Below are 22,123 nucleotides of genomic sequence, written 5' to 3'. Positions count from 1 at the left end.
GTAAATATACTGGTATTGAGGGTTTCTTCCCCTCTGGAAGCTCAATACTCCCACAGCAGGTGACCTTTAAGGTCCTTTTCCAGCACAAAGAGCCTAAGATCCTCCAGGGAATGTTCCTCAGCTCACAAGCAAAGGATCTGCATTTTAATGTATGTCCTGCCCCACCTGGCTGTTTAACTTAGAAGACATGGTGTGAGGAGGGAGATTTCCAGCTAGGGGATGAGGGGGGTACGTTTGGTGAGTAAATCCACCCAGTGGCCCAGGTTCCCATCTAGCCCCCGTGTGCTGTACACACAGCCTGGCCCTCAGGGGTCTGGGGCTTAGGAAGAGAGGAAGAGGTTTTAAAGCTAATTTCAAATCCAAACTTCTAAACAGTAAATCAACAAACCCCGCTGATTTTCTCTCCCTCATGCCTCGTGTTTCTCTCTCTCACTCTCTGTTCCACACTCTTGTTTGTCATCCTTTTTCTCCTGTGTTCACAGTGGAAGCCTCCATCTGCACCTCCCAGGAGCCGGCTGTGCAGGGGGCCGCATCCTGCGCTCATTCCTGCTCGTTCCTGCCCCTCGGGCTCATTCTCCCCTTTGCATCAGCTACACCCTCCTGCCCTTCCCCCAGCCCAGATTGCCCTCCTCGGTCTTTTTCTCAATCAAGCAGCTCTCAGAGTCCCAGTAAATCCTCTTTCTCCAATGCTCACCCTGTCCCTAAATATCTCAGAAACAAAGAGACCAAAGCCCCCCTTTCCCTCTGTACAAATTCCCGTCCCGGGATTATCCCTACTCCAAACCCTCCCCACCCAATATTCCCCACCTCCCTTGCAGAGTTGACCCCCAGATGGACAAATGGACACGCGCCCCAGCTCCAGCCCGCAGCACCCATCTCTGGGGACCCCCCAGGAGCCGGGCTGGAAGGAGGGGAGGCATCCAAATCTTACCTATGACCGTGAGCCTGGTGCCTGGGCCAAAATACTGCTCATAGGAGCACAGTGAGAAGCCCCGCACTCAAACCCCCGCAGCTCCAGGCCGCTCCCGGGTCCCAGCGCCCCGCTTCAGTGCTGCGAGGGGACCAGGTGCCCGCGGCCGCCCCGCCACGCGCTCGCCGCCTTCCATTCCGCCCCGCCGTCGCTGCCGGGCCCGCGGACACTCACCCACCACGGTCAGCCGGCTGCCGGCCCCGAAGGGCAGGGCGGCGCCTGTAAAGCACAGCCCCGGGGCTCCCCACCGAAACCGAGGCGCGCCGCCCGCGCTCACCTAGCACCAGGAGCCGCGTGCCCGGCCCGAAGTACAGGGGCTGAGTCACGGCCCCCCAGCGCCGCGCAAAAACCCGCCGCGCGTCCCGCCGCGTCCCCGGCGGCAGCGTCCCCGCTCACCTAGCACCGACAGCCGGGTGCCCGGCCCGAAAACCGGGGGAGAGTAACGGCCCCCCAGCGCCGCGCAAAAACCCGCCGCGCGTCCCGCCGCGTCCCCGGCGGCAGCGTCCCCGCTCACCTAGCACCAGGAGCCGCGTGCCCGGCCCGAAGTACTGAGTGTCAGTGCTCACAGCTTCAGGGCTCAGCACAAAAAGGGGTCCCGCGGCCCTGCTGGCGTCCTGAACGCCCCGCTCCTAACGCCCCAGGGCACCCCGCTCACCTAGCACAGTCAGCCGGGTGCCCGGCCCGAAGTACTGAGTGTCAGTGCTCACAGCTTCAGGGCTCAGGGTCCCGCGGCCCTGCTGGCGTCCTGAACGCCCCGCTCCTAACGCCCCAGGGCACCCCGCTCACCTAGCACAGTCAGCCGGGTGCCCCCGCCGAAGAACAGAGGGTCGTTGCTCACAGCCCTGAGGCCCAGGACAAAAACCGCCGCTGCGCTCTCCTGATGTCCCAGACTCAGCCCAGGTCCCCACCGACCCCGAGCACAGCCCCAAATGGAGATGGGCAGCAGCCCACCTCTCTCCAGCCCGCCCGAGCGAGCGCTCAGGGACCCCAGCTGCCCTCCTGACCCAGCACAGTCAGCTTGGAACCATCCCCAGAATACAGCTCGGTGTGCACACAGCCCTGGGAACTCAGGCACAAACTTAGCCTTCCCTGAGAGCAGCCCAGGAGGGTCCAGCGTCCACTCCCCAAAAGCCAGGATTCAGGAGGTCATCCAGGCTGGGCAGCCCATCCTCCCTCCCCCCTGGAGCAACCTCCTTACTTAGCACCGTGAGCCTGGTCCCTGGCCCGAAGTACTGCTCACTGTAGGAGCACAGTGGGAAGGGGCTACCAAGAATTCCTCCCTCTTCCCCTCCTCCCCTGGCACAGACTGGGGCCACCCTCCTTCTCCCTGGCTTCTCTCTTCCCACCTCTCTTCAGAACTAGCTGGACACAGAAATCTGGGCCCTGCCTGAGGTCATCCCCCATTTGCAGACAATGAGCTTGGCTTGGGGATTTACAGTGGTTGTGAAATTGGAAGGGGTATTTGTGATGGAGATTTTGCTGGACTGGGAAGTGTTCCAGGCTAGACCCCGCCTCTTACTACTTCCGTGACCTGCAACCTCCCTGGCCTTCGTTTCTGCAACTGAAAAATGGGGTCATATCTTCCCCACAGCGTTGTTGCGAGTGCTTAACAAATTACACACCTGCAAGTACTTTGTCAAAAGACAAGGTTTGTGAAAAGCACAGAATCATGACTCCACTTTGTGGCTTGATTTTTCACTTTCCTGGAAGCTGAGTGTGGAGCAGGGAGGGGCAGAGGTGATCACGGAGTCTGGATCCCTGCGAGATCACATCAGGGACCCGCTCAGGAGATCTCTCCCAGCTACTCTCCCCATGCAGGAGCCCCACCCGGGCAGGTGGAGCTATTTTCTGAGGCTGGGCTTTTTGTAAAAGCCCTTCCTCTAACTGAATCATCGTGCCCCCCCCCAGTCCCCACAATGTTACACTGTGATACAAAAATGTCCTCTCGTATTGTCCCCCTCCTCTAACGACTGTGTGGAGGCAGGAAGTGCAGATGGCAGAGCTTGGTCTGATTGAGTGGGGTGGGAAAAAAACCTCAGAGTAATCGAAGGTGGGGAGGGGCTTGGGGAATGTTAGGGTGCTAGTGGAGGGGGAAGGGGACAGAGAGGCCCCTCCTGGAACCTACGCCACCCTGAGGAGATCTCCTATGTCATCAGGGCTCCCCTCTGGGACTCACTGTGCCCACCTGCACAGACTGGCATTTATAGTGAGGCACGTGGGAGGAGCATCCCTAGAGCAGGGGATGGCAACTCAGGGCAGGAGGACACACAGCCTGGAAAGCTCTGCGATTCCTCATTGCTTCCTGAATAGGGTCCGAGCTCCTTCCCCTTCATTAGTCCACAGACACGCAATGCACATCTACTATATGCCAGGCCTCACGCTGGTTGCAAGGACAGAGTCCACTCTCAAAGCGGGAAGCCCCAACCTGCCTTTTCAGCCTTACGACTTCCATCTTGGACCTCGCAGACCCGCTGAGCAGAAGTACCTGACCCTGTAGTTTTATATCCTGTTCATACATCCGACTATCATGACCTCTCTCCCACATGGCTAACTGAGACCGGTTCTTCCTTTGAAGAACTGCCACCGTCTCAGACTCTCCCCTGATGGTCCCCGTCAGAAACCTCTTGCTAGCCTCTGCCTGCATTGTCGGAGACAGATCACCTTGCTATTGCAAGCATCACCGTGTGTGTTAACTTTCTATTCATGAATTATCCCCCTATGAGCAGGGAAGCTTCTTGGGGACTGTGACCTGGATATCTTTGTTTTCTTGAAGGTTACTAGCAAATGTTGCAATGATATGTGCTTAACGAGTAGGTGCCTCTGCTCATGCATACATGTAGACATATGTGTTTGTGCATGTGTGTTGGTATAGGTGCAGACACCCATGTTAGAATGCACGCAGAGTTCCAGTAGTGGGAGGAGGCTGTGTGCTGCAGGCCTGTGTGGGGGGTACAGATGGCTGTTCCAGGCAGCCCTTAGGGTGGTATCTGCTCCTGCATTGGGTCACTTTGGGCAAACTCATTGATTCATTCATTTCTTTAAAGAGAATTTATTGGGTTAGTACACTGAACCAAGGTACTGTGCCACATCGCAAGGATACTGTAATACCACACAACCTGGTCCTCAAGGAGCTGACCTTCTAGTGGGGGTGCCAGACAAGGAAAGAGGTAGTTTCCATCAACTGTGGTCAGTGGCAGGAAGGAGATGCACACAGGGTACTGTGATAGCAAAATGCAGGGAGAATTTCATCCATTTGCATGGAGTAAGGGGCAAAGATCCTCCAGAGGCGGCTACTTGCTGGGGAAGACGTCACCGTTGAATCCGCAAGGATGGGTGGGAGCGCACATGAGTCATTCCAGGTAGAGGAGTGCAAGATGGCCTGAGCGCCAGTGACTCGTGGGTTCAGGGTGACGGGAGTGAGGGTGAGTGTGGATAAAGTGGTGGAGGACAAAGGTGGGTCTTTTATGCCATCCTGCGGACTTTGGGTTACATCACCATGGTGACAATGAGACAGTAAAGAGCTTTGAAAGGATTTCTAGAAATACCAACAGGGCTGATCCTTGGTTTTAGGGAAACTGATTTTGTATCCTCTCAGGACTGATCAGGGCCATATTCACACACATTTAATTCACTAGAGTGAAATTTATATCCAGCTTCGTAACTTAAACTGGAAGGTACATCTGATAATGAGAATAGATAGTAATTTCTCTTCTTCTCACCTGGAATCACTCCTTGGTGATGGAGAAAGCTGAGTAGCGCCCTCAGGGAGACAGTGGAGAGAGCGTGGGTGACGCACATGACACCCAGCTTTGGTGGCCGTGGGGACATGACCACTCAGCAAGTGGACACAGCTCTTCCTCAGAGCACCTTTGTCCAGGTAGGACAGAAATTTCCTATAGACAGCATCACACCTTTTTCTAGGTTGTTCCAGAGTAAGCCTCTCTCTTCACCAATCACACCCTTTCACGTGTACTTGATTTTTGCCGGCAGTGTGGAGTAGTACCACCCACAGGCTGGGTCCCTTGACCCTCCTACCTGAGGGGCCTGCACTTTCTTGAATGCCTCTTGTTTCCACCCTGGCTGGAGTCACATGGGACTTCAGAGATGGACGGAGGAGATATCTAGGCACTCACAAGGCAGACTCAAGCCAGATCAGGCCATTTTTATTGGTTGAATCCGTTCAGGCCCGCCAGGGTCCCCCTTGGGCTAGGGAGATTTTGGTCATGAGTGTTTGGGGGGCATGCACACAGGGGTAGATACTGGGGTGCGTAGAGAGATGAGAGCAGCTCTTCTGAAGCACTGGGTAGGAATGGAAAAAGCAGAATTCACATCAGGGCCATAACACGCTGGAAGCTCCTGGCTCCACCTCTAAGCTGGCTTCAGCAATCCTTTCTCTTGACCTGAAGAAGAGAAAGTTTGGGGGTTACCAGGAGCCAGCAGTGCTGGGGACTGAGAGGACGTAGGGTTTCCCACTGACAAGACAAATAGCAGGGTTCCCCTAACATCCATCATGTTTTCAGGTGACCCCAGTTTCTCCTTCACAGCATGGTACTTGCATTGTGATCCCAGATATAAGTGTCTTCTGAGGCATGTGGGTGACTCCCCCCTTTCCTCTCTGCCCATTCTGGTCCCGGCAGGGTCTCTGTGTTCTTGGGTGTCAGTTACTGTGTTTCAAGTGTCACCTCCAACCAGCCGGCCCCATCCTGCCCTCGTCCTTACCATGGCCATCAGCACCAGGGCGCTGACCAGCACAGCATAGAGCGTGGCCTTCCCCAGCAGGATCTCATAGAGGATGGTGGCAGACAGGACCCCTTGCTGGTAGGACGCTGTTGGCAGGAAGGGAGAGCAGGTAGCTACCTGTGAGCAGGGATCTCTGGTCTCCTTGCCCACGCACCACCCACCCTTCCATGCCCCACCAGGGTTCATGGGGTTTGCATTCACTGGTTCCAGAGCAAAGACCATGGGAGATGGAGACAAAGGAGCAGGGGGCCACTTACCCGAGGTGAGGCCACAGTCTGAAAGAAAAAACGGGGAGGGAAATGGATGAGAGAGTCCATCGTCAAAAGCAGATTCAAAACTAAGCCAGCGTTCCTCAGCCCAACAGCTGGCAAGGTGCTAACTCTTGCCAACAACCACGTGAGCTTGGAAGTGGAGCCTTCCCCAGTTGAGCCTTCAGAGAAGACTCCAGCTTTGGCTGACACCCGATTGCAGCCTCCTGAGGAAGACGAGCCAGCTCAGTTATGCGCACATTCCTGACCCATCAAAACTCTACAATAACAAATGTGTGGGATTTTGAGCTGCTTCCAAAAGAACCAAGAAAAACAAAAAACTAAGCCAGACTTGTAGTCAGCACGGACTCCCAGGCTCAGGGCAGCCTCTGGTCAGAGTCCCAGCAGCGCCTTCCTTCTGTTTTGGCGATGTGGCCACAGCATCCTCGAAGGTCATGGAACATGGCAGCACTGAAGGGGATGAGGACCCACTGCTCAGACCCTGAGCTGTGCAGGCGCGTAGGGAGGGGGACCTTTCAGCACAGCTGAGTTGGGCTGACCATCTGGGATGTGGGGGAGGAAGTAGCCCGAGGTGCCCTGTCCTCCCTCACGGGGGGCTTCCCACACCCTCCCCTTCATTCTGCATCTAGTCTCTCTGCTCTCCTCCCTGGACCTCCCCCTCTGTCTGCTCTGCCTCCCTCCCTGCCGAACCCTCCCAGAGCGGCTCACCTGCTCGGCCCCGGACCTCGGCACTGATGTTCTGGGTGACGGGTTTGGGCCTGTCCTGCTTCCACTCGTCCTCGTCCGAGACCCCGTGGAACCAGGCTTGGCAGCGGAAGAGGTTGCGAGGGTTGTACCAGAAGCTGGCGGAGACCCTCAGCCGGCTGCTCAGACAGTAGCTGGAGTCGTTGCGGCTGGGGTCCTCCTTGTGTGGCTGAGGGTCCGTGCTGACCCCTGTCTCGACCTGCTTCCCGTTCACCCACCAGCTCAGCTCCACGTGGTCGGGGTAGAAGCCCGTGGCCAGGCACACGAGCGTGGCCTTCTGGGTCCGGGAGATCTCTGCTGCTGACGGCTCGAACACAGCCACCTTGGGTGGGGTCACCTTGCTCAGGTCGTCTGGAAGGGAGAGGGGTTGGGAGTACGGGTGCCTGGAGGGCCGCCTGTGCGTGTGAGTTGGGGGCACAGGGAAGGGGGCCACGGGGTCATCGTAAAAGGAAATCACGTGGTAGTAGGTCCTGGTTGTTTGTTTGGGGGTCACCGCCCGCTCCTCTGTGACTGTGCTCCCTCGGCCTGCCTGGCCTTTGTATTGACCCTACGACAGCCCTGTCTCCTGTGTCCCCAGCCCCTAAGGTGGCCTTACAAATGGCACTGCCCAACATTCTGCGTAATGTCTCTTCTTTCCCCTTATTTGATTTCTTATCCATCAAGAAAAGCTTACCTGTCTTTTTCTCCCCATAATATGTAGTAGTTATTTAAATAGAGCAGTGGATTGGAGGCAGAAGAACGGAATCCAAAGCTTGGAACTGACTCTGCCCACCAACATGACTTTAGACAGTCTCTCATTGTCTCTGCATCATTTTTCCTGCCTGTGAAGGGAGAATCCCAACACCGACTGTGCAGCGCCGGGGTGGAGATGAAATGATATAAGGGTTCAGAAAGCCCCTGCCCTCAGCTGCGTTACTTGTATGTGAGTCTCAGGGGTCGAGGAGTAAAGGGGATTTGGGGCTAAGGGGGTCATTTGGGGGTGGGGGTTTTCTTCAGATGACAGGATACAGATGGCATATTGGGGGGCACCACGTGAGGACAGCCTTTTGTATTAGGGTGCGCTCATGAGAATGGGAGGTTTTCTTTCTTTCTGCTGCTTCAGCAGGTCATCCTAGCCATTCCTCTGCCTCCAGGTACCCCCGAGTTTCCTCAGCTCAGGCAGATAGCCATCCCCCTGTGTTTCAAATGCAGGCATCTTCAACCTTCTTTGTCCCTTTGATTCCACGTGTTCTACTTCACCCTACCAGCAAGCTTCCTCAATAGGCATGAGATCATCAGAGCAACTTCTGCTCTCAGCTGTCTTGCTGCAACTAAGCCCCTGGTGCGTGGCGTCCTCGAGGTCTCCAGGTGAAGGCGGTCCAGTTAATGCCCCTGCGGCCTTTCCACTTGGCTGGCTCACTGCTTCTCGGCCCTCCTACATCTCTGTTATTCTGCTCTTTATCGATTGTTTTGTTTGTTTCTGAGCAATTCTGTTAAAAGGAAGACATCTCACTCTAAAAGAGATCTAGTTTAGGCTGGAAGATGGAGAAAATGTTCTTCTAACCAACTCTTCACATTTCCCTGGATGTGACCTGACTAGCGGGCTGGCTTCCTGGGTGTATGACCTGTGCAGTCACAGAGGACCCCACACTTAGAAGGGCCCCTTGTTGACTTAATGTGCTGCTGTCACCATTTTGAAATTCTAAGTAATTTTTAGCAAAAGCCCTGGGTGTTTCCTTTGCAGTGGTTCTGCTGCCCAAGAGGTCTGCTGCCCCGCCCTGCATTTCCCACCTTGCTGATTATTCACTCCTCTGTCCCTAGGTCTTTACTGGCCGCCCAGGTAATCTCCTAACTTCTCTCTGCTGTGCAGCTCTATCAGGCTTTCTGCCCCCAGCCTGGTTATTCACTCTCGCCTCAAAGCCCCTGACCCTGGGGTTCAACCAGCCCTCCAAGGGCACTATGGAATCTACTCCTCTGATCTCCTCACCCAGCAAACTCTCAGCCCCTATTGGAAAAAGTAAAGATGCCTTCTGAGCCACATGCGATGGTCCCCATGATGGTGACGTGATGGACAGAACGATCGGAAGCCAGACCGTCCTTACACCCTGAAGCGCTGACTACATGCCTCCTCCATGATGAGGGCAAAGCCAGTTCTCCCTCCGTGTTTGCGAGTCCCTGTGGGGTGCGGGTCGGCTTGCCCACGTAGGTGCATGTGTGTGTCCTGGTGAGCTTCTGTTGTGTGTGCTTGGAGGTGGGCTGAACTAGCCTCAGGCAGAATTCTGAAGTTTATGGGTCCTGTTCCCAGCCTTCCTGCCCATTAGCCACATGCCGAACCTGCCCCTCCCTTGGCACTGGGCTCCCCTCCCTTGCCAGTGGCCACCTAGCGGAAGGGTAGGGAGGGGACCACTGGATTACAAGAGGTTTCCTGGATACTCTCCATGTAGCTACTCCTGTAAGTCTCACATCAGATTTAGCAGTAGGTATTGTTGATGACCTTGTATAGAAGAGAGGATGTTCCCACAGATTCACTTGACCAAGGTCACCAGATCATTAAAGGGCCAGGGCTTGGGACCTAGATTTACCTGGTTGTAAGGTCTCCTGCTTTTCTCCACCCTGGCTGATCACAGGAACCCAGCTTCCCCTCCGGGAACAAAGACTTCAGCTGAGCCTCATTGGCTCCATCTTAATGAACCTAACTACAAACACGTTTGCTGTTGTCAAATAAGCCGGTAAATATACCAGTTTTGAGGGTTCTTCCCCCTGAAGCCTCAGTGCTCCCATCACCAGGTGACCTTTAAGGTCCTTTTCCAGCACAAAGAGCCTAAGATCCTCCAGGGAATGTTCCTCAGCTCACAAGCAAAGTATCTGCATTTTAATGTATGTCCTGCCCCACCTGGCTTTTAACCTAGAAGACATGGTGTGAGGAGGGAGATTTCCAGCTAGGGGATGAGGGGGGTACGTTTGGTGAGTAAATCCACCCAGTGGCCCAGGTTCCCATCTAGCCCCCGTGTGCTGTACACACAGCCTGGCCCTCAGGGGTCTGGGGCTTAGGAAGAGAGGAAAAGGTTTTAAAGCTAATTTCAAATCTAAACTTCTAAACAGTAAATCAACAAACCCCGCTGACTTTGATTCTCTCCCTCATGCCTCGTGTTTCTCTCTCTCACCTCTCTGTTCCACACTCTTGTTTGTCATCCTTTTTCTCCTGTGTTCAGTGGAAGCCTCCACCTGCACCTCCCAGGAGCCGGCTGTGCAGGGGGCCGCATCCTGCGCTCATCCCTGTTTGTTTCTGCCCCTCGGGCTCATTCTCCCCTTTGCATCAGCTACACCCCCTCCTGCCCTTCCCCCAGCCCAGACTGCCCTCCTCGGTCTTTTTCTCCAATCAAGCAGCTCTCAGAGTCCCAATAAATCTTCTCTTTCTCCAATGCTCACCCTGTCCCTAAATATCTCAGAAACAGAGACCAAAGCACCCCCCCCACCCAACCCTTGCCCTCTGTTTCTGTTCCAGAACCAGGAGTACCCCATCCCAGGCCCCTCATCCCTTGCAGAACTGACCCCACAGACGGACAACTGGCAACACAGCCCAGCTGCAGCCCTCCCCACCCATCCCCGGGGACACGGTGGGCTGCGAATGGAAGGCAGGCAGACAGCCAAATCTCACCTGTGACCGTGAGCCTGGTGCCTGGGCCGAAATACCGCTCATTGGAGCACAGAGTCCCAGTCCAGCACGCAAACCCCTCAGCGCCCAGCCACTCGCCCTCCGGGTCCCAGCGCCCGGCTCCAGCGCAGGGAGGGGACCAGGTGCCCGGGTCCGACCTTCCAATCCGCCCCGCCGCCGCTGCCGGGCCCGCGGACACTCACCCACCACGGTCAGCCGGCTGCCGGCCCCGAAGGGCAGGGCGGCGCCTGTAAAGCACAGCCCCGGGGCTCCCCACCGAAACCGAGGCGCGCCGCCCGCGCTCACCTAGCACCAGGAGCCGCGTGCCCGGCCCGAAAACCGGGGGAGAGTCACGGCCCCCCAGCGCCGCGCAAAAACCCGCCGCGCGTCCCGCCGCGTCCCCGGCGGCAGCGTCCCCGCTCACCTAGCACCAGGAGCCGCGTGCCCGGCCCGAAGTACTGAGTGTCAGTGCTCACAGCTTCAGAGCTCAGCACAAAAAGGGGTCCCGCGGCCCTGCTGGCGTCCTGAACGCCCCGCTCCTAACGCCCCAGGGCACCCCGCTCACCTAGCACAGTCGGCCGGGTGCCCGGCCCGAAGTACTGAGTGTCAGTGCTCACAGCTTCAGGGCTCAGGGTCCCGCGGCCCTGCTGGCGTCCTGAACGCCCCGCTCCTAACGCCCCAGGGCACCCCGCTCACCTAGCACAGTCAGCCGGGTGCCCCCGCCGAAGAACAGAGGGTCGTTGCTCACAGCCCTGAGGCCCAGGACAAAAACCGCCGCTGCGCTCTCCTGATGTCCCAGACTCAGCCCAGGTCCCCACCGACCCCGAGCACAGCCCCAAATGGAGATGGGCAGCAGCCCACCTCTCTCCAGCCCGCCCGAGCGAGCGCTCAGGGACCCCAGCTGCCCTCCTGACCCAGCACAGTCAGCTTGGAACCATCCCCAGAATACAGCTCGGTGTGCACACAGCCCTGGGAACTCAGGCACAAACTTAGCCTTCCCTGAGAGCAGCCCAGGAGGGTCCAGCGTCCACTCCCCAAAAGCCAGGATTCAGGAGGTCATCCAGGCTGGGCAGCCCATCCTCCCTCCCCCCTGGAGCAACCTCCTTACTTAGCACCGTGAGCCTGGTCCCTGGCCCGAAGTACTGCTCACTGTAGGAGCACAGTGGGAAGGGGCTACCAAGAATTCCTCCCTCTTCCCCTCCTCCCCTGGCACAGACTGGGGCCACCCTCCTTCTCCCTGGCTTCTCTCTTCCCACCTCTCTTCAGAACTAGCTGGACACAGAAATCTGGGCCCTGCCTGAGGTCATCCCCCATTTGCAGACAATGAGCTTGGCTTGGGGATTTACAGTGGTTGTGAAATTGGAAGGGGTATTTGTGATGGAGATTTTGCTGGATGGGGAAGTGTTCCAGGCTAGACCCCGCCTCTTACTACTTCCGTGACCTGCAACCTCCCTGGCCTTCGTTTCTGCAACCGAAAAATGGGGTAATATCTTCCCCACAGCGCTGTTGTGAGTGCTTAACAAATTACACACCTGCAAGTGCTTTGTCAAAGGGCAAGTTTTGTGAGAAGTTTTATGATTATCCCTCTTTAACGTTTTGATGCTCCACGTTCCTGGGAAGCTTAGTGCGGAGCAGGGAGAGGCAGGGGTGATTCGTTTGGGCGTCCCCATCTGCATTCCCTGCTGTTAGTCTCCCTCATCCTTGCCCCTTCTCTCTCCCCTCAACGGGCACTCGCTACTGACTGCCTCCCACGAGTCCCTAAGGTGGCATTATACCCTGATTTTCTTGGCCGTGTTTGAAAAGCCCTGTACTTGGGGCCCTGTAGGATTAGCCATCGAATGAGTATATCTATTTTCTTCCTAGTTTAAATCCCTCTTTGGTGCATGAATAACTTTTCAGACCTAGAAGCAATTACAGTAGAGTTGAAATAAGCCTGGATTTTTTTTTTTTTTTTTTTTTTTTTTTTTTTTGCGGTACGCGGGCCTCTCCCGTTGCGGAGCACAGCCTCCGGACGCACAGGCTCAGCGGCCATGGCTCACGGGTCCAGCCGCTCCACGGCATGTGGGATCTTCCCGGACCGGGGCGCGAACCCGTGTCCCCTGCATCGGCTGGCGGACTCCCAACCACTGCGCCACCAGGGAAGCCCCAAGCCTGGATTTTGAGGCAGAGGATTCCTACTAACAGCATGATCCTGAGAACTAAACTGACTTTTTCCAATGATCATTTTCCTGTGTTTTGCAGGGTGTACGTGCTTATCTGTTTGAGTGACAGCACCTATTAATTAGAATGAGACATTCTTCCCCAGAAGAGATACTTTTCCCATTGCATCTGACATATTCTTTTCTCTATACTCTACCCAACTCACCTTTTGTTTTGATTTTCATGTAACCTGCTTTGTGGAGCCCCCGTGCCTCTGGCTATTGTCCTATCTGATGTTCCACACTGACTGCTACACCAGGGCGCTCCGGGTGTCGAGGATGGCTGGAATCCCATGAAAGGAAATGTTCATGGGTTGAACCCTTTCTTATTTCCAGTGCCGAGCAAACCTCTCTCCCCGCTTTTGAATCCTAGCTCCAGCCACGTTTTATATTCATAAAGGCAGCAAAAGCTTGGAAACGAACAAATCCCAAAGTCCGAGGGCCAGTTCGTCAGAGGGGTCATATGATAAAGTCCCAGGCCCTTTGACATGCCTGACAGAAGAGAGAGAATCTCTGGAATTGTCGGAAGGCAGGCCCTCACGTGAAGACATGGAGGAATGGGAAAAAAACACGTCTACCTTTCAAGCACCCTCCTTGTTGCCAGAAGGTACTGTGCCCTCTGTTTGGCTCTGTTCTAGGAATGAGCAGAAGTATGGCAAACCCAGATGTCTCCACTTTATCCAAGTTTGGGAAATGTTTCTAATGGCAAAATTGAGACACGGGTTTGGAAAAAGGCATACCCTGTGACACAGTGAGGATAAACAACAAGAATGAAAAGGATGGCTACAAGAGGGTAAACCCTTTACAAAGGATTTCCACGTGATTTAGTCCCTTACAGTTTCAGGACCCCAAGAGACTACCATTGTCATCTCTGTTTTATACATCTCAGAGGGCCTGAGACAGTTTAGGTCACTTTGCAAATTGCGTGAGCCCCTCCTTCCCCAGAACCCAGGCATTTTGAATCCCCGTGATTTGTACTTTCCAATTTCCATGCCACTCCCTGGCACGTGCTTCCCTCTGCAGGACAAAGCCTGCCGCAGCCAACCAGTCTGGTAGAACCTCTGTGGCCCGCTGCTCTGGCCGTGTCTCTAACTCCAGCCCAGGCCCATCTCACCCTCGCCCTGCTTCTCCCACCTGCCTGCTTCCTCCAGAGGGTGGTGATGGTGTGTTAGCGTTTCACGATGGGCCTCTGACTCGCTGAGCTCAGCACAGATCCTGAGGTTTGAGAGCACGGGGCCTCAACCTGCTTCTCTTCTCTCTGCCTTGGCTGTTGCTAAGATGGTGTAAGTTTCCAGTTGTAACAGCTTATTCTGACCTACCTCCTCTGACCCCCAGCAAGCACAATGTTCCCCAGGGCCACCCCTGCAAGCTCACATGATGCCGTGACACGGACCTCAGCCTTCAGGGCTCAGGAGTCCCCCTCAAGCCCTCTCAGTCTCACCAAGCTGCTCCCCTATGGCCTCCTGAGTCCTCAAACCACCTCAGGAAGACACACATGGATCTTGGAGACAGAGAAGGACTCAAGGAAGGCGGGGACAGCGCTCTGAGCTGGAGGGAGGTGTTGGGGGTGGATTTTAACATAGAAGACGGAGCTGTTCCCCAAAACGGGGTCACCAGTGCAGGATGAGAGTTAGAAGGAGGGGGGGAAACGGAGAAGACCAGATGAGAAGGGGAAGGTAAAGCAGCACGCCCGCTCAATCGGGAGAGAGGAGGGGAGTCTTGGAGAACGACGAGAAGGAGAACGAGAAAACACAAAGCCAGGAGGCGAAGCACAGAAGCACGGCTCCTCTGAGCCCTCGGCCGACACGGCGGAGCGAGCTGGAGGTGCTCCGGAAGGAAAGGGCAGCTCTGGCCCCCGCCTTCCACCTCCCTCCCTGTCTGATACCTGTCACGGTGAGCCTGGTGCCGGTCCCAAAGTGGAGGGGCGAATTATAGGAACACAGCTGCAGGAGGCTGTAGGGAAACCCCCCAGAGGTCTCCAGCCAGAGCGCTAGTCTTAGCTCCTTGAGGGCAGAGATGGCCACCTTTCCCTGCCTGGATTCACGGCTCAGGACCAAAGGGATGCCACTAGGAGAAAGGCCTAAGCACACTCTGGGGAAAGAGGGGAAAGAGGGGAAAGAGGAAGAGACTTAGGAGGGGCCGATCCACGCACAGAAGAAGGAGGAATGGACCACCGACAGAAGAGTAAGGAAGCAGTTTATGGGCCGAAGACTTAGAGGACAAACAGGAATCGACCAAGCGTCATCTAAAGCGATGGCAGACCCAGCTCCCCGGAAGCCCCACAGGGACCAGGGTTTACTCAACCCTGTCCCACCGGGGCTGGACGGAGAGGTAGACACCCCGGGTCCAAGGGACAGCGGCCCCCGTCTCCCAGCTCTTATGTCTTACCCAGGACAGGGAGTCGAGTCCCACCTCCAAAGTGCTGCCCCCGGTTGCTCCACAGTATAACACGGGCGTGGCAAACCCCAGAGCGGCCGGTATGGGGCCCTTCTTTCCAGAAACGAGCTTCTCCCCAGAACTTCTGGGGGTCCTAGCACCTTCTCCACTCACCCACACTCTCCGCCTTTTCTCTGCTGTGTTCTCAGTCCCTGCCTTCTCTAAAGGGAACTTCTAGAACTCCAGCCTTACAATACATCATTCCCAGGGAAGACCTTTACCTACCCAGCCCAGAAAGCTTCGTTCCGCTGCCGAAATACAGGCTTTCATTAGTCACAGAACACGAAAGCCCGGTAGGGAAACGGTGCCTGCGCCTCCCACTCTTTCCCCACTCCTCTGCCGGTCCACCTGCAGCTCTCCTGTCCCCTTCCTTGGCGGAATTTTAACCCCCGGAGGTGGAACTGGTGACAACTGTACAACCCGAAAAGCTGCGGTCAGAGGACCAGTTTGGCCCCCTGTGAGACTTCTCACCCCCCTCTCCTGTGTCCGTCTCCTTTCTACGCGAGGGAGAGAAACGGCAGGACTGACGGATCCAAGGCCAGACGCCCTCCCATCTACCGTGGCCATGATGGGCACCCTCCAAGGAGACGGAAGATGGACACGGAGACCCCTTTCCAGCTGAGACTCCTTGCCTCTCGGTAGGGAGACCCAGGCTTGGCACAGCGAGCCTATGAAACTATTGGAGATGGAGGCTGTCCATCTCATCAAGATAAGAATTCATCAAGACGAGAATTCAGATTTTTCTGATAAAAACACGCTTTAACCTAGGCACCCCTATCGGAGGCTCCACCTGGACCCTGCCCCTCCCTGTAGGTTCCCAGCCCTCCAGCCCTGACTAGCTTACCTATGACAGTGAGCCGGCTTCCTTCCCCAAAATAGTAGGTGTCTGCAAAGCACAGCCTCCCAGATTCACTTCAAAACCTCTCCTTGTCTGCTGGGATTCTGGGAGAGGTTAGGGTGTTCATGGCTCCCTTCCCTCCCAGAGCCACCAGCCCCCTTCAAACACTCTGTATACCATTCCAGAACTTTCCAGGGCCCCAAGACCCAGGAGCTGGGTCATCCCTTCCTTCCCACATTCCCCGAGAGAGTGCTCCCTCGTGGTACCCACCTGGACACCCTGGCCTTACCTACAACAGTCAGCTTGGTCCCTGGGCCGAAGGTATAGTCATAGCACATCAGAATACAGCCGCCTTACAATGCACACTTAGGACCCGCCTTCCCCTACAAGGGGCCAGGAAAGGCCTGGATTATGTCTTACCTACGACCGTGAGCCTGGTGCCTTCTCCGAAGAAGACTTCAGTGTTTGCACAGTGACGCGGAGTAAGGAGGAAAACAAACGCGAGGAGTGCAGAGAGGAGGGGATTTTGGTCGGTGCCTGGTGGACTCTGGGACTAGGAATCCCCTCCTGTGCTCTACAGATATCGTACAGAAGAATGTTTTCGACTTTTGACTCTTGGGGCCACGGAGCATGGGCAGAGTCCATCCAGAGAGCCCTGTGCCCTGGTTTTTGATTCTTCCTGAGGGTCCATCAGAAGGATGTGGGCCTGGCGAGGAGGGCAGGGTCCCAGAGACCCGTGACTGTCCCCGGAGGGCTGGGTAGTGCTGGCTTCTTCCTTCATAGAACGGTCACCTCCCATGTACCTTCCCATTGACCTTGTCCTTGGGTGGGGGGAGGAGGAGGGTGGGATAAAGGGGTCTCTCTGAGGCCTTCACCCATGAGGCCACAGAGGCATCTTCTTATGTCTGGCCTTTCTGCCTGCAAGCTTCAGCTCTGATCCAGGCCTGTGCTTCTCCATGGCCTGGGCTTGACAGGTGGACGGGAGGAAGGTGGAGACATTCTGACCCAAACCACCCTTGGGCCTGTGACCCGGGAGAAGAATGGAAGGACGGTGGGAATTGGGACAGGCAGAAAGGTTTTTGTAAAGGATTCCCGTAGAGTTGAATCACTGTGGCCCCCCTGTCCTCACAACGTTACAGCTTTATACAAAAACGGCTCCTCCCATGCGTCTGCCCCTCCAAGTCGGAGTCTGGGAGAAACCACCAGAGCAGCTGCCCCTGTGAGGGCACTGGAGGGCGAGGCGGTGACATCACCGCCCCAGGTGCAAGTGGTGGGGAGGACGGACCAGGCCAGGGGGCTCCCTCCTTGTGCTCATGCCCTTTCTTCAGGACCTTCTTAGCCCCTCAGAGCCGTGTGTCTTTGCATCAGGGGCTGCTTTCCCTGGTATCTGCCCCTCTGCAAGCTGGCGTCATAGTAGCAGCCCCTTTCTATCTCGGGACTGCTCCGATGCTGGCCACACCGGAGGCCACACCTTTCAGCACTCAGTACCCAGACTCTGCCCCGTTGGCCCAATTCTGAACCTCCAGGGTGGTCTGAAGGAGAATTGGCCACAAGCTACATAGAGGTAGGGCTTTCCCAGGGGTAGATAAAGTGATAGCTGAGAGCTGTATTTCTAACCAGTGTGAGGTGAGGGGGGACCACGTGTGTCATCAGCTGCTGCACTTCTCACTGTGGACTTTAGACATTCGAGTTCAGTGGAGGGCACTGGGGGAACCAGGTGTGGAGAACTGAATGAATACAGCCTCAGGGACGTTCAAATACAATCACACGGCCAAGTGATCACGGTCAAGGTCTTCTCCCTCTTTCCCCTGAAGGGCAGAAACATTTTAAGTTTTTGGTAGATATTTTATTCTCCCTGCACGAGATGACCTTGAAATTGAACCTCCAGCTGAGTGGTCTGCATCTCATCTCACTACATGGTGCTTCCTTTCGTTGCCTTTTTAACTATGACAACATCTAGAAGAAAAAAGGACACTCGATCACATAATGATAGCACGCTTACAGGGCGAAACAGACGCAGAATCAAAAGATAAATGACAGTATGGGGAAAGCATTAGTGATTCTCGTCATGAGGGCTGATCTCCCCAGGACGATGAACTCCTAGAAATCAATTAGAAAATAACCCAGAGCCCAATAAAAATGGCAAAGAACAGAGGTTCCGGAAAAAAAAGATCCAAATGGTGCTTAACCATAGGAAAAAGAAAACTTGCAATGATAAATACAAAGTAAAACTGCATTGAAATGTCACTTTTCACCAATGATTGACAAGTTGAATTATGGAAGACCATTCTATTGGCTAGTTTCTGGTGAAATATACACTTTTACACATTGATTGCCGGTGGGTGCGAAATAATACAACTCTTCATGGGAGCAATTTGGAAATATCTATAAAAATTACAAATGTGCTTACCTTTTCACCTAGAAATCCCACCGTTGACAGTTTATCCTGTAATTACTCTTGCATACAAATAAAAAAAAGTGTGTAAAGTATTTGCATTATTTGGAATAGCAAAGAGACTGGGAAAAAATTCAAGTGCCCATTAGTAAGGGATTGGGTAAATAAACTGTGAAACATTCACACAGAATATTATTCAATGCTAAAAAAGAATGAAAATGTTTCATACTGCCGTGGAAAGCGTTCTAAGATATAATGTTAACTGGATAAAAACAAGCTGTAGAATAAGGCTCCTGTATGCTACCTTTGTCTAACAAAGAATAATACTTATTATTAAAATACGAATTATACTTCTGTTTGTTTGATGCTGCGTGAAGAAACAATGGAAGGATACAAAAGCGATGGATAAAATGATTACCTGTTAAGAATGAGTGGATCGCTGATTCACTTTGTTATAAAGCAGAAACTAACACACCATTGTAAAGCAATTATACTCCAATGAAGACGTTAAGACAAAAAAAAAAGAATGAGTGGAGGACACAGAGTATAAGGAAAATTAACATTTCTCAGTGTCACCTTTGTGTTGAGCCATACATAGCTATTTTATTTTAAATAGATAACATAGCTATTATCTATTTTCTTTTAAAGTAAAACTTAATAAAATTTAAAAAGAAAAACAACAGCAAAATACTGCTTTAAGCGATATTTTAAAATCTGCCACTAGAGAAAAAAGCTACTTGTTTTATTTACAAACTCGTTTCTTCCAAAGAAGACCAGTTTATACAAGAAGCTGTTGTACTGTCTTCAATTTGCTCAGTGAGTCTCCAATCACCGAGGGGGCTCGTGAAAAATACATATTTCTGAGTAGTCCCCAGGATACTCTGAGCTCAAAATCTCTAGGTTTATTAATTTGCATTTAAATAAACAATTAAGCGCAAAATGACCCTGGGTGTTTCCACTTCTGCACCAGTCCTGGGATCCACTGCTGGTCCTTGAGAAGGGCAGCTGTCAGCTGGAAGCACAGCAGAGCGCTGTCTGGTGGTGCGAGAGCTGGCCGCAACTGGCAGGGCTCTTAGAATTTAGGGAAAAAGGGGAGACAGCCTGTTTATTTAACTCAGGAATAGTGACAGGTCTCACAGTAGCCCAATACAAGGTCATCAATTGCTTTTATCAGTCGGAAGGTGGCAAGGCCTCTTCCTTGTTCCCTTTCCACATGGAGGAACTTTCATCAATGTACTGATTTACTTTGATCTAGTTCCATATAGTAGTTTCCTTATTAACCCTTTTTGCCTGTCACTAATTTACCCCCTAAGTAAGAGTTTCCTTTTGACCATCTAGCTGGGGACTCTCAACCCGACTTGGACTTACAGAGAATACCACCCTGTCTTGGTTTCACAACTACTTTTTATCCTGATGGGGTTTGTCCCAGATCTTTGCCACTGTGTCACACACTGTTAGTAGCCCAAGTGCCCGCGAAGCTTTTATTTGGGGGGTGGGGTGGGGTGAAAGGAGTTTAGACCGGTCAGGCAGGTGCCAAGTGAGGTCATTCATCATCTCGGGCAGCAGGGGGAAGTCTTTCCTTATTTTTTGTTAGACTCAAGCGGCTGCACTGTCAGCGTGGCCACCTGAGGGGGCGAGAAGAATGTGGGTAGTGATCAGGGGATCCGAGGGGAAGCTGGTTAGTTACCTGTGTGCCTTTCTCAAGCTGTGTGTTGGGATGTAGGGAGGAGATACGCAAAGAACACCTATGTGTAATTTTTGAAAACTTTCAAGTACGTTAATTGACCCATTTGAACCCAAACTTTGTCTCCTAATTTCCCCAGATGAAACTGAAATCTGAAGAGGCTAAAGGGTGCGGGATGTGAGGAGACAGGGCTGGGACCAGCACCCAGGCTGCCTCACTTAAGTTCCGGGGGCTCCGCTGGGCACTGTACCTGAGCCGCTGAGGCCCCGCTCCTCCGGCAAGCTCATCTCCTGTAGCCAGACTGCGGGGCTCCCACCCACACCCTCTCCTTACATCTGTGGACCTTGGGCAAGTTACTGAAGCTTTTTAAACTCCAGTCTCCTTATCTGTAAAGTGGGAATGATGATGATGATAAATAAAATAACATCTCCCTTATGGAGCTCTTGTGAGACATAAATAATACACGTAAAGTTTTATCACGATGCCTGCCTATAGTTAGTGGAGACGTCCATGACTGGTGTTTTCACAGAGAGTACTGGTCTAGGGGTCTCTCTACCATACTGGTTCCCAAGCTCTGGCATCCCTCAGGATGACTTGGAAGTCTTGTTAAAAGCAAGCTGCTGGGCTCCATCTTAGAATTTCTGACTCAGTAGGTCAGGGGTCGGGCCTAACAATGTGCATTTCTCCTAAATGCCCACGCGATTCTGGTGCTGCTGGTCGAGGGAGCACACTCTGAGAACCAGTCTTCTGGAAGGCTCTTCCTTTCTTCAGTACATTTGCCTCCACTCCTAGCTCATCGTTCATTCATTCATCCGATCGTGGGGTGCCTACCTTAGTCCAGCTGTTGTTTAATCAGTAGGATTCCCAGGACGAGTAAGGCGAGATTTCTTCCGGAAGAAGCTCATGGTTGAAGGCCAAGGTAGATATATCCATATACGTTCAGCAGCATGAGAAGAACTGTGATAGAAGAAAGCATGGAAGAGAAGGAAAAATCTTTACTCAGACCAGAGGGTCCACAGAGGGTCAAAGACTTTTCTGAAGAGGGTGAGGGGGTGGGTGGGAAGGGCATCAAACCAGATGGACCAGTAGTGTCTAGAGCTAGAGGTCAGAGGTCCATGCTTGTTGGAGGAAACCCCCAGGACTTCTGAGCATTGGAGCACAGCAGGGGAGGGGAGGGGTGAGGAGACCAAGGCTGGAAACATAGGCAGGGGCAGAGCAGGAAGAACCCTACATCTCCACGATGAGGAACTTGCCTTCTACTTTGAAAATGTGAGAGATCAGGAAAGGTATTAACCAGGAATCAGATAACGGGCCGGACCTCTCTAAGCACAGGGTTAGAAGGCGGGCAGGAGACCAGCATCCCTCAGGAAGTGCTGTGAGGCAGGGGATGAGCTGGAGAGACGGTGAACAGCAGAGCTGATGGACCATAGTTGCAGCTGGAGAGTCCATGAGATGGGGTAGGGGAAGCAGGGGCTGGGCTTTGGGACCAGGCAAATAGGGACTCAAAACTCCAGATCTGGGCTTCCCTGGTAGTGCAGTGGTTGAGAATCTGCCTGCTAATGCAGGGGACACGGGTTCGAGCCCTGGTCTGGGAAGATCCCACATGCCGCGGAGTGACTGGGCCCGTGAGCCACAAGTACTGAGCCTGCGCGTCCGGAGCCTGTGCTCCGCAACGGTTGAGGCCGCGACAGTGAGAGTCCCGCGCACCGCGATGAAGAGTGGCCCCCGCTTGCCACAACTAGAGAAAGCCCTCGCACAGAAACGAAGACCTAACACAGCCAAAAAAGTAAATAAATAAACACATGTGGGGTTTAAAAAAAAAGAATTAAAAATTAATCAATACAATCATAAATAGCATGTAGGTCAAATACTAAAGCATAATTAAAATTAGAAAAAAAAAACCCTCCAGATCTGCCACTTGCTGGATGAGGGATGTGGGTAAATTAATAACCTTCTCTGAACCTCTGTTTCCTTGTCTGTACTGCTGGAATAATAACCACCCCAGAGGGGAGAGGGAACTAAATCTGAAAGTGCCCATAAAGTACTCAGTATGGCATATGCATGTCAGTACCACCACATGGGGAGAACAAAAGGCAGACTTCTCAGGAGCCTGAGGGATGGAGACCAGGGAGCTCTTGTCTTCCTCAGACACATGAGATGGTCGTTGGGAAATAGGGGCCAATGGGGTCACCTGCTGCCAGGAGAGAACATAAGC

At 53.7% G+C, this 22,123-nt stretch overlaps 1 gene segment (V, D, J or C); it reads right to left on the bottom strand.

Moving 5' to 3' along the window:
* Positions 1-5,209: 5,209 nt before the first annotated feature.
* LOC309966655 (T cell receptor beta constant 1-like) lies at positions 5,210-20,195 on the bottom strand. The segment is given in 8 exons: positions 20,159-20,195; positions 10,923-11,027; positions 10,782-10,835; positions 10,561-10,605; positions 6,688-7,074; positions 5,968-5,985; positions 5,690-5,796; positions 5,210-5,370 (listed from the first exon to the last, which is right to left on the bottom strand).
* Between the last annotated feature and the right edge of the window lie 1,928 nt (positions 20,196-22,123).

The sequence above is a fragment of the Leucopleurus acutus genome, assembly GCF_964270905.1.
Source record: "Leucopleurus acutus genome assembly, chromosome: 9".
Lineage (NCBI taxonomy): Eukaryota > Metazoa > Chordata > Mammalia > Artiodactyla > Delphinidae > Leucopleurus > Leucopleurus acutus.
The sequence above is the reverse complement of the archived record's forward strand: the minus strand, read 5'-3'. Positions and strand labels throughout refer to the sequence as shown.